This window comes from Chelonia mydas, chromosome 14, assembly GCF_015237465.2.
Source record: "Chelonia mydas isolate rCheMyd1 chromosome 14, rCheMyd1.pri.v2, whole genome shotgun sequence".
In the NCBI taxonomy this organism is placed as follows: domain Eukaryota; kingdom Metazoa; phylum Chordata; order Testudines; family Cheloniidae; genus Chelonia; species Chelonia mydas.
The window spans coordinates 4,660,214-4,672,880 of record NC_051254.2 but is presented as its reverse complement, the minus strand read 5'-3'; the positions used below and the strand labels follow the sequence as shown (position 1 = coordinate 4,672,880).

The window sequence follows — 12,667 nt, the reverse complement described above, 5'->3', positions numbered from 1 at the left end:
GCTCTATCAAGCTGCAGTCACAGTGGGCCACTCATAGCTACTGAGGCCAAGGGAGGCCATCTGCAGTCATTGCCAGTTATTCCTGTCTGATGGCTCATTGGTCATCTGAGTGTGGTGTCAATCCAGTCCTTAGCAGACAAATGCCCACAGAACAACAGTGCTCTGAATAGCAGTTTCTTTAGAGAAGTCACGGACTGAATGAATCCAAACTGCTCTCAGACTTCATGCTCAGAGATGATGAACCTAGCAAGGCGGTGGAGGGAAGCTAGTGTATGGGTCAGCAGCTGGTTTTGAATCTGGAACCTTTTGCATCACAGCTGTTTTACAGCTAAGCGCCATTGGTGAGCAGCAGTAGTAGACTGTTATCCTTTAGTGCACCAACTACTAGATGGGGAGACAACATGCACTCTGCCAGTGTGTTACCCTGCATTCTGTTGAGGGAGGCCAGCTTCACTTTCTAGGCCTCCTGCGCTGACGGTCTGCTCCAACCCAAAATTTACTTTAAAGAAAACATGAAAACAGTAAAGCTACAGTGAAATCCAGCCAAGGAAAGCAGAGCACTTGGGTTTTAAAGGAATAGCTTAAAGGGGAAGATGCAGCAATATAGCCGATCAATGTGACAGCGTTAATTACCTCTGTGCCTTCCCCACGTAACTTGAGGTGTGTCTGAGGCTGCAATAACTGCTCTGGAATGAGTCTCCTGATTTCGCCATGCTTGGGCAACTGCGTGCACCTCCCCAAGGCCATTGGAAAGGCAGACAATAAGGATGCAGTTTTACCCTCAGGGATTTGGCAGGATTCTCAGATGCAGGGGAGAAGCAGTGCCAGCACACACACACACACACACACACACACACACACCGCGGTGGAAAATCACAGCATTAGGCTGGGCTGCAATGTAGACTTAGAGAGAGGGGCTTTAAGAACTAAATCAAGATTCTGTTTAGGGGTGAGGTCGCCCCTTTGAAGAGCTCAAATACCGACCCTGAAGCCAGTTAAATTGCACTGAACAGGGGTGAAAGTTTCACCACAGCGGACTAAGGGCTTGTCTCTACTAGAAAAGGTTTGCAGGTTTGCACCTAGGGAGGTGGTAGAATCTCCTTCCTTAGAGGTTTTTAAGGTCAGGCTTGACACAGCCCTGGCTGGGATGATTTAACTGGGACTTGGTCCTGCTTCGAGCAGGGGGTTGGACTAGATGATCTTCTGGGGTCCCTTCCAACCCTGATATTCTATGATTCTATGATTCTATGAACTTCAGTATAGGCCTGTTCCCTAGTGGCCAGAGCAGCAGACTGGAGACTTGACTTCTATTCCGGGCTCTGCCACTTGCTGGGTGAACTTGGGCAAGTCACGTCCCTGCCCTGTGCCTCAGTTTCCCCAACTGTAAAACAGGGATAATGATACTGCCCTCCTTTGTAAAGTGCTTTGAGATCTATGGATGGAAAGCACTGTATGTGAGCTAGGAATTATTAGTATTAGTATAGACGGTTTACTCCAACCATAAAATGCTTTTGCCAGTATTACTTACACTGGTTCCCCCAGCGAAATAAGCTATAGCAGCAAAAGCACTTTGATGTCTGTGGAATTGTGTCTACATTAGGGATTTTAATGGTATAAAATGTCATCCAAAATCACCCCCTAACCAACATTATTGTACGAGTAATGTTTCTATGTAGACCTGGAGGGGATTGTAATAACAGGAGGAAACCACCCAGCTCGATCAATTTAAAGAGTCAGGTGGAAATATGATTTGTCTTTCTTTTCTAAACAAAACAGTGAGATAACCTTTTCTTTACCCCCCCCCAGCCCCCTACTTGCCCTCCCAACAACCCCTAAACCATCTGACATTGTAATGCACTTTGCAAAGGTCATCTTGCAGTGTTAACTGCTGCATTTTGGCTTGGTTCATGGGCTTCTCCCCCCAAAACCTAGTGGCAAAAGCATATGACAGGCATTAGTACTCGGTGGGCAACCCCTCCCCATTCTCTCCTCTCTACCCCGGGCTCAGCCGCTTGAGAGACTGGTTTCCATTAACACGGGAAAAGCTAATAAGTCTCCTGATAAATCGGAGTGACCTGGATCATGCTGACTTGCTGGGAGAGAGAGAGAGAGAGAGAGTGTATTTCCTTCACGGTCCCTGACTAGCATTTCATCTTCACTTCACTGGCAAGCAACAAAAGGGGAGATTGTTTTCTCCTTTAACCCATAGGAGTGCCCCTTCCTATGTAGCACTTGAAACACTCAGCACTCTCAAACTCCATCGACAGCTGTTTGGTGCCAGGGGAAAGTCTTTGGGAAGGGGGCTTCTTATCCTTATTAAATAAATGGGGCGTCCATTTCATTAATTGCAACCCATGCCCTGCTATGAAAAGGATTTATGGAATCAGACCCGGCGATGTAGGAGAGAAGAGACTGGTGGGCAACACAAGCTAGGTTCATTACCAGAAAGACAAGAGTGATCGTCCTTATGCAACATGGGCAGTGTTGTCAGCTCTTCTGAGTCTATATGATATGTAGTGGTTTTCTTAAAGCTCCAGCTCCAGGAATCATTTGAATATGTGAGAATCTCAGCTTTCATTTAAAAAAAAGAGAGGATGCTTCTAGCTTTCGCTGTTGTCAAATAAAGCTTGAAAATAAATAAAATACAATACATTGGAAATGCAGATTTACTCATAATGATTTGAAGAGAAAGAACAGAAGGCCAATATAAAGAACCCCAAATGTATTTTTAATACAATCTCATGGGGCAGAGGGGTCAGGTTAAGCCACTCTCATCATTTTTAGGGGCCTGAGATGTTTTCTGAGGTATGATATGTTTGGGGTTGGCAGTATTGTCGATGCTGGATTAGCCCTTGGCATAAGCAGTGCAGAAGACTACTTGGGGCCTCGTATGTTTCAAGGCCCTGTGATCCTGCCTAATTGGCAGCTTATGGTTCAATTCGGGTTCCATCTCTGGCAAGTGGACTGAAGGCACCATGCTCGTTACCCTAGGCTTGCTTCACTATGTTTGTTTGTTAATATCAGCCAATGCAATCCTGCATTCTAGCAGCACCGGCTGAATTCTACATTGTCTGGCCAATCAGTGCAGCAGCCGAGCTTAAGCCTAGAAGCAAGGCCCATTGCGCTAGGAGCTGCACAAACACAGACCAAAAAGACGCCCCCCGCCCCCAAAACACTTCTGATCTAAGGAATGTTTTCTTCCCACCCCAATTTTAATCTTATTTTATTCTGAGCCACTTTTCCGGGCCCTTTTTGTTGGCCTTTCTGTTTAAGGTAATTTTGTGCCTGGCCAATGTTGCTTTTCCATCCAGATTTGACCACATCCCATTGAAAACATGCCAAACCTCGACATGTCGGTTTTGAAAAGGGTCTTTCACCCGGATCAGGCCCATTCTTACTGGAAAATGGGTTTATCAGCATTGTAACAGGTTTGGGTTTGAGCCAAAAATAATTAACACAATGGGGGGCACGGATGCTTAAAAAAAAGGGGGGGGGGCATTGTTCAGCTTGTAACAAAAGATGCAGAAATGCTAATTCTTTTTTCCTGTGGATATTTAGCTCTCACAAGGCTTGGGTCCCCGTAGTCAATTTAGTATTTATCAGTCGATCTGGGTCCAGTCAGACTATCCTCGCCGATCAACTCCTGGGTTATGTTTGCAGCACAATGCCTAGTTTAGCAGTAGGACGCTCAGTGATGCTGCAGACGTTACTCATGGCTGCGTCCTGGAACCCAGACGTGAACACTCATTTCACACTGCAACCATTCCTCCCACCCCCCCCCACATTTTCTTTTATCGAGTTTCAATATAATAAACAAAGGACACGATATTACTTCACTGGCAAAGAGTCTGACTTATGCAGAAACAGCTTTAAATACTGGCAGACAGAGTGGCTTTTTCGCCATGCGCTGGCTAATCCGTTCGGAACAACATCAGCGCTAATGGCTTTGAGAAATGGAAATTCAGATCCCTCACCTTAAAGAACAGTCGCAATTCATGCATTGCTAGCACTCTTTTTTTTCTTGCAAACATAGCGAACTGACTCATCACAGTTGTTTCAAAGGAAATTTTTACAAGACATTCACATATTGGAAGGGGGCTGCCTCTCGAGCTTTCAGATTTGGTCTCTGCAAAATGTGCCAACTTCTTTGGGTGGCAGTGTGTGTACCAGATAGGGCACTGAACTGTGGGTCTGGAAACACCGGGTCTGTTCCTGCCTCTGCTACTGATTGGCTGTGTAACCTTGACTAGTTACTTTACTTCCCTGTAGAGCTGGTTGGAGTTTTTTCAGCGAATAGTAAATTCACCAAAGTGCATTTTTGGGGGAACCAAAAATAATCACGAATTCGTGTTGAATTTGGCAAATAGTTTCAGATGAAAACTTTTTTTAAAAAGTTCTTAATGGTTTGTTTCAACTATTTTTTGCCTTCCTCTGCAGGATGGGGCACAGGTCACTTGAGGGTTTAAACTAGTGTAAACGGTGAAGTCTCTGTAACTTGAAGTCTTTAAGCCATGATTTGAGGACTTCAGTAACTCAGCTGAGGTTAGGGGTCTATGTCAAGGGTGGGTGGGTGAGGTTCCATGGCCTGCAACGTGCAGGAGGTCAGACTAGATGATCATGATGGTCCCTGCTGACTTTAAAGTCTCTGAGAACATTTTGACTGTTTCAAAATGACATTTTGTTTAGAAATCATAGAATCATAGGACTAGAAGGGGCCTCAAGGGGTCATCTAGTCCTGTCCCCTGCACTGAAGCGGGAGTAAGTACGATCTAGCCCATCCCTGACAGGTATTTGTCTAATCTGCTCTTAAAAACCGCCAGTGATGGAGATTCCACAACCTCCCAAGGTAATTTCTTCCAGCGTTTAACTATCCTCACATTTTTTCCAAATGTCTTGACAAAGATCTCCCTTGCTGCGATTTAAGCCCACGCCGTTGCATCTATTAAAGCAGGGGGGCGGGAAGATAATAAAATACCCAGAAACCAAATGAAATGACATGAAAACCTCAAGAAAAAAAAAGTGAGATTCAACCAAACCAAAATATTGGGGGGGGGGTTGTTTCGGACAACCCCTGAACTGAAAAATCAGTTATCCACTAAGCTTCACTGCTCTGTCCCTGTGTCCCTTCCCATCCTTTGTCTTGTCTATTTAGACAGCAAGGCTGCCCTTATTGCATGGGATCTATGTTCTACTCTCTGTCTGTATAGGGCTGAACACTATGGGTCACTGATCTCAGTTCGGGGGTTCGTCAGGGCTAATGTAATACAGAAATTAATAATAGGAATGCATATCAAAGTAAGGGTGTGCCATGTGTTTGATAGTATTTTTGTATTTGCACAGATTATCAGTCAGACCAGATAGCATGGCAGTCAGGTAAAGGAGACAAACGGAAAGGAGGCTTTCTCTTTTGTCAGTAACTCAAGTCAGTGTTCAATCCCACATCTCTGGAGCTGAAGGGCTAATAAAGATCATAACCATTTGTACTGACACGGCAACTTCATCTTAAGGTCTCAGAGAACCTCACCAAAAGTCGCACTTGGCCCCTGTGGTGTGAGCTAAATTTCCCCATTTTGAGTGAGCTTCGCTGTGTAACTAAGCTCTCGTCCACCAGTGTGGCAGTAGAGGTTCAACCCTTCTCCACCCCGTGTAGGCGCAAGGGAAACAGAGATAGCACCAGCACCACCCATCCCAGTAAGTCACACTGGTGAAAGCACCATTTTGCACTGGAGCAGTGTGCCTCCGTGAGAGGAGAATCGACACTGTTACACCGCTGCACTTTTCACTAGTCTAAACAAAGTGCAGCGAGAAAAAGTCCTTTCTGTTCAAAGGGCCAACACAAGACTCGTGTACAACTTACGTCTGAGTGAGTGAAAGACTTTCCTAAGATTGTACTGCAAGGTCATTGGTAGAGCCAGGGCTAGCAATTTGAAGTCCTGAGTCCCTGTCCTACTGCTCTAGCTATGAACCAATACATCCTCCCACTGCACTTTCGCAACCCCTCCCCTCCACCTGGTTCCCTCACTGGAAAAACATGCCATTTTCCATAGGTGGAGGAGTTTTGGGTTACTAGGAACACAAATCGTGATGACTAAAATGGCATTCCCAATTTATTTTATTTATAATTTTATTCCTTACTCCACATTTTCCATGTGTTTCACGTCGCTCGCGTCCATTCAGGACTTTACATGGAAACTTGGGCTCCTCTCTACTGGCTAATGTGTTGACGGCTTTATAAACAGTCTTGTTTCATTGTTTTCTCTGCATGTTTCTATCCCAAGGGTGTGTGACTAACGTTATGTTTGGTACAAGTCCGAGCATTCTGCAAGAGAGGGGGAAAGGGAGGGAGAGAGAAAGGCAGTTATTAATGTGATAAGCTGGATAAAATAAGGAACATAAAATTATTCAACCCCCAGCTCCAATAAAGGAAAATCTTGAGAGTCCAGTTAAAAAAAAAAAATCTGGCCAAAGATAACAGGCCAGATTTTCCGTGAGCTCCAGACAATGCAAAGAAGTGCTAGATAAATCACCTACACATAACTAGATTTTCCATCAGCTCCTGAAATACAACCCTTTGAATGAAAAGATCTCCTTCTGCTGGTGGTAGTCGAAGGTTCTTTACTTTCTCCAAGTTACAGCCAATAGACGGCACCATCACATGCACAGATGGGACACGATTGCTCACACCCTGCCCCCCTAAACAGCCAGTGCAATTATTTTCTCCGGCTAAAAACCGACTGCATGTATGCGGGCAACTCAAGAATGCTCACTGACACCATTTGCCCCTATACATTCAAAGTTTTGGGTGTGCAACAGTAGGGGTGCTGATTTACAGGCTGCTTTTGAAGATTTGCTGCAGTGTGTCTAATTATATTCAGAGGTATTGCTTAAAGTGACATCATCATTCAGCTCCTCAGTGGAGGGATGTTCATTTACACCAGCTGATCTCATAAACTTTTAATAATCCTCTTGTGAGTTCTTAATGACACCTTCGTTAATTAATGTTTTTGTTCGTTCTGTGAACAAATGTTTTGTTCAATGTACCTATCCCATACCCGCAGCACATGGGTGGAACACACACAAGATTATGATCTTTTCCTCACCCTTCCAACCTAGTAAGAACCAGCAATTGTTTGCAATGTGAATTTTGCCCAAGTAAGATCTGCAGGCTTTTCCCCTTAACATTTTTCCTTAACTTGTACGATATCAGCACCAAGAGGGCTATCCCTTCTGGAACTATGGAAAAATGGACTAAAATAAAAGCTGGTCATGGTGGTGATGTTTCAGTAATCTAGGGCAGTGCAGTATCAAATCAGTGCTCAGCTCCTGTGAAAACCTTGCTGGCTGTGAAGATAGATACTGTAGTTAAGGTGATTTTCTTACATTAAGAAATAGGAAAAAAATAGTATTCTAAGGCAATGAAAGGGTGAGAAGGGGAGACTGAATTAACACATCTGGTTACGTAATTACATTCACTAAAAAGTTTACAATCCAAACTACCCATACGTAATTGATCAGACTATTGTGGTGTGTCACTTTCACTTACTCATATTAAGCAGTTGGTTTCACCTAGCTTCACCCTGGGCTAACCTTCGTTGTTGACCTGCTACAGTATACTTATTAAAGCTGCAATTATGGGGTGACGCTTAATAGCAAGGTCTTGGTTCGGAGAAGGGGGGGAATGTTTCTGTAGCTCACATGTGACAATTAAAGATAATTTAAAATGTAAGTAATTGAGCTGGGTTTCTGGAAACTACTGGAGAGGTCTTGTCCCAGGCATCTGACAGGCACGGCGGTGTATTTTGACAAGTTTTGTGCAGATTTCCATTAAATGCCAAGGAGGAGTTCGATTTTCTTTGGAGTCACTGGTCAGGAAATGGTGCTTGTGAAAGGTCAGGCCTGGAAGACTCAGAAGGGGATGAAGGTGTTACTCAGATTCTATACCCTGGGGATCTAATTTCAATCTAAATCTTAAATCCCTCTCAACCTCATGATTCTTGCCTCCTGTGTAATCTTCAAGCTGTAGTAAATAGGGCCTGATCCAAAGCCAATGCAAGTCTTCCCATTGACTTCCATAGGTTTGGTTCAGACCCATAGAGAGGCACCAGGAATGGTATAGCCGAGAGAAATCATCCTCAGTTCTCTGAAGCCCTGGTGGGACCCAGACCACTGGCTTTTTTAAAATGAGTAATTACTGAAGTTCATAACATTTAGAGGTTTGGCTAAACACCCACATGTCTGGCTGATTTGCCATCCCCTTTTTGAATTCTCCAGAATCCTCAAGCCTGCAGAACTGGATGGGAAATCTCAGCTGTCTCCAAAGATTTCCCCAAGTTGTGATAGATGTCGGAACATTCCCGAAACCACACCCTGAAACTTTTGGAGGTTCACCAGCCACTAGCAAACACTTACGTGTTCTCATCAATTTCCAGTGCCTCAGGCTAGTGAGTGGAAGTTAGGGATTAATTTAGGGACCATCGTTAATTAAGGGACTGCCATCTGACCACAGGGATAGGAAGCATATGCTTGATAGACTGTTTGTGTACATTCTGTTGCCTCGCTCTTCCTCAACTCCTTTCTTCTCTCTCTTTCTTCCTACAAAGCTCCTATGTGACCGACAGGTACCCATTTAAGAAACCAGAATTGTAAGTGTGTAATGTCTCTCAATATACAGGGGCTTGGATTTTTTATTTTACTGTGATGAAAGATCATTGACATAAGGCATTACATATGAGACAAAATTACAGGATTTTTTTTTTAGGGGTTTTGGGGTTTTTTTAAGATTGATTTCAAGTATGACCCAATCACAGCCCCATTTTCATGAAGCAGCCATAGCTAGGCGCATACATAACACAAAGCATGTTACAGTGATCCAGACAGACATGGAACACGTGTCATGCAGACAAGACTATGGGTTCCCACGAGTTATTCTGACAAATGCCACCACATTGAACCATGCAGCAGCACTCGCAAACAGCCATATCCCAGTGTCCCTACAACCTGACAAGTGAGGTTTATAGTAACATCATATGACTGTCTCCACTGTGGCTGGAAGGGGGTCTTAGAGACTCAGATGTATTTGTTAGAATTGTACATTTACAGATCTTACAATGTTGTGCTACACTGGTAAAGGAGGGAGAAAAGAAAGCAATATGGAGCTAGTTTTTAACACCAGCATTTGGATAACCGGTATTGATTGCGGTAAGTCTAATCCAACCTTCTCTACTTTTGTCTGTGCAGAGTTGTTGTAGAATATTTTGGGGGCAGCCTTTTTTATGTTTTTAAACACATAACACAGAGGAAAATAACACACTAAAGAAACTTGGCAATGGATTAGTTTGGAGTAGCCAAGTTGGGCATGGAAAAAAAAAATTTGACAATAAAAAGTTGTTTCTAGCCAAGTTTTAAGTGAGTACACAATACATACCTTTTTTTGCCTTACTTATTGGCCAACTTGGCTAAGGGCTCATGGAAAACAGGGAAATGGAATTATTTTGATTTTTGCATGCTCTTTTTTGACCAAGCAGAAGTTCTTATAAGCAATAATTTAATTATGGCAAAAGAGGAACAGAGACATCGCTTTAGGGATGTACCATAGCAAAACCTATTTTGTGTACTGTACTCAAATCTAAGGTTCATTTTCAAAGCCCCGATGATCAAATGCTATTGCTATTTATGATTATTTTAAAATTATTTATTATAAAGCATGTCATAAGTAGGAAAATTACTGGTGCCGACCACATTTCCAAACAGGGTAATTGAAACCTGAATATTGAACATTTGCTTACTAAATCTAGAGTGTTTCATTATGCTAGGATCAAAAGGGATACTTTTAAGTTAACCAGCGGCTTTTGAAGTGGACAGACATAGCTGTCTCTTTTCCGGCGTGCTCTTTGCATGGCAGCTATTCTCCAAGATGGCTTCAGTCTGCCGTAACATGTTTCCACATATTTTTGTCTTTTCCCTGAGGTATTTCAGGTGGATTGTTGATTAAGAGCAAGTTCCTTGCTGACGTAGGTTGGGTATTTAACATCCCTGGCATGGCGCTTACTTTTGGCTTGCCCGGTGCCTTGGAATTTTTATGAGGACATGCAGTGTAAAAAAAAAAATGAAATGAAAAAACCTGTTGTTTTTCCTGAGCAGATTCCTAGACATTTGTAATCAGGTCTTCAAAAGATCCTGGGTTTTCTGTGGACGTGGCTACACTGGGGATTTTAGGACCGCTTTAGCTATGTGGCTGACCCACTGCAGCCCCCTATTGCAGATTTGCTGCAACAGCTTCAAAAGTCGCTTGCACCAATGCAGCTAATGCTGATTGAAACGTCGGACTGGATTGGGGAAGGGTTCAACTCTGCAAATAAACAGCTACAAAACTAGGAGCTCACACGGGAAAGTGGTCCTCTATAGAGGTCAATACTCCAGGACCCTCCTTCCTTTTGAAGATGCTGGGCATTGTACCATAAGGGTTAGAGATCTCCTGAAAAGCTTGATGTAGGAATGTAAGCACTGCCAGAGTGGCTCAGACCAGCGGTCCATCTAGCCCAGTCTCCTCTTGTCAACAGTGGCTGGCACCAGATGCTTCGAGGAAGGTGCAGAAAACCCTGCCCCTGAATAAATCCTGATTTCCAGAAATGTTTTGCAGGTTGAAATTTCCGGATAAAAAATGCAGCCTTTCTTGGCATTCATTTCTGCTAGGACAGAGATTATAACATGACAGCAGAGGAGAGGAAAGGCTGAGTGCTGACAAACTGGCCTCCCAGCTGAGATAAAGATAGGCGCAGTGGGGAGAAGGACATGGCAGTATAGGGCTGACAGAAAGAGCTGGAAGCCTTTGAAACTGTTAGGTTTCGGTGCCAATTTTTTTTCTCTCTAAGACAGGAGAAACCCTGGAAACAGAGCAGGAAGAGAGGCTACAGTTTATACTACAGAAACCAGTTAAATAAGCACAATCATCTCCTGAGCTGCCACTTGCTGACACAAGGCCATTCTTTTTGACAAGTGCTGGTCAAAAATTTTCCATCTAAAATAATTCCCAAGGGAAAATGGTCTTTTCTGACTAAGTGAACATTTTTAGTTTTTTTTTTTTTCATTTTTAAACCTTTTGCCAAAAAACACAAACCCCCCAAAATTATCAGTTTCCATTTTGCCATTGGAAAAAAAGTTTGGGGAGCAAAAAACCAAAAAGTTTTCAGTTTGGGTTTCTTTTTTTCATAGAAAAAAATTCAAATTTGAGACCCACCCCCCCAAAAATGTCTCAAAATTTTCCACAGAAAATCACTGGCAATATTTAATACCAAAGCACTTCAAGTAGCTTCCCAGCCCACATCAGTTGTTACGTGCAAACGGCAAGTTAATGGTAACCATTTCTGAGCAGATGAGAATCACCCAGCTGGCTGTCGTGACTGTTATGTGAAAACCCACAGACAGGCATCTCCAAACCTTGAATCTGGCACAGGCTGGCACACCACATAAACGGAGCAGCCAGCCCTCTGGGAAAACTTCACTGCCATCTGTTTACTTGTGTCAGTGGGGGAGAAGTTGCAACATGGCAAGCCTCGTCAAGTTCCACATGTATAAGGCGGGTGAGGTCATTCCTAATTATACCCTTGCTAAGGATTTTCATGAACTAACATACCTAGCACATGAGAAGTCCATGCTGTGTAGTTTATGCAGCATTTGTTAGCGAGTATGACCGGTTAGACGTCCTACCCAGGCCCAAGCAATGATATGGATGGGAACAGTCAACTTGATGAAAAGGAGGACTTGTGGCACCTTAGAGACTAACAAATTTATTTGACCATAAGCTTTCATGAGCTACAGCCCACTTCATGATGAGTAACTATCCATTCAGAGACACTGAAGTCATCTTTAATTCAGCAGGTAATAACTTGATTTTTGACATATGCAGCAGCGAGATGGGTTAAAATGACATAGCTGGCATGAGACACGATATTAGATTTTATTAGCATTGTATGTGTGGTGGTGTGGTATTCCTACTGCACTTGTATGTCATAATAATAACTCAGATGAATGCATGAAGGGAAATACCCCCTAGGTGAGACCACTGTAACTGCCTGGCCCCTTTGCAAAGGCACGGGAGAGTGGGAGCTTCTTGAAGAGAGGGAGTGGACAGCACATTGGACGGGGACTCAGGAGAAGAAGTAGCGTTTGCCATTGACATTCTCCAAGGTCATTCACCCTCTGTTTACTCTCCTACTCTTTGCTTGTTTACACTGCAAGTCTATGGGAAAGGAACCATCCCTTACTATGTGTTCATACAGGGCCTAGCACTAAAAACAGCATGTAGGGACCCATTAAAAATAAATTAAAGTATTAGTAACACTTCTGCACTCTTCTTTCCTACACACTGACTAGCCATGATCTGCCCGCAATTATCTAAGCATTACACCACCGCTCAGAGGTACATAAGCATTTTACACCAAGGGCGATTGAAAAATACTGAGGCTAAGTGACTTTGCCCAATATTACACATCGACACTGTGGCAGAGCTGGCAATGGGACCCAGGAGTCCTGACACCCAGTCCTCACTTTAGCCACACGACCATGCATCCCTCCCTCCCTTAGTGTCTCCAGAAGTTTTATGAAATCCTCAGAAGATTATGCAAGAATGGAAGGGGACTATGTCTGTGGGGTTTTTTTTTACAAAACC

General features: G+C 43.5%; 1 long non-coding RNA gene across 2 annotated transcripts in view; it reads right to left on the bottom strand.

Moving 5' to 3' along the window:
- Nucleotides 1-6,084: 6,084 nt before the first annotated feature.
- LOC119567490 overlaps nt 6,085-12,667 on the bottom strand; it is a 97,301-nt gene continuing 90,718 nt past the window's right edge. The window contains exon 7 of one of the 2 annotated variants that reach the window (XR_005227509.2): nt 6,085-6,319. This is a non-coding gene — a long non-coding RNA (uncharacterized LOC119567490). The remainder of the gene's footprint in view (nt 6,320-12,667) is intronic. The other variant, XR_005227505.2, reaches the window with a different exon arrangement.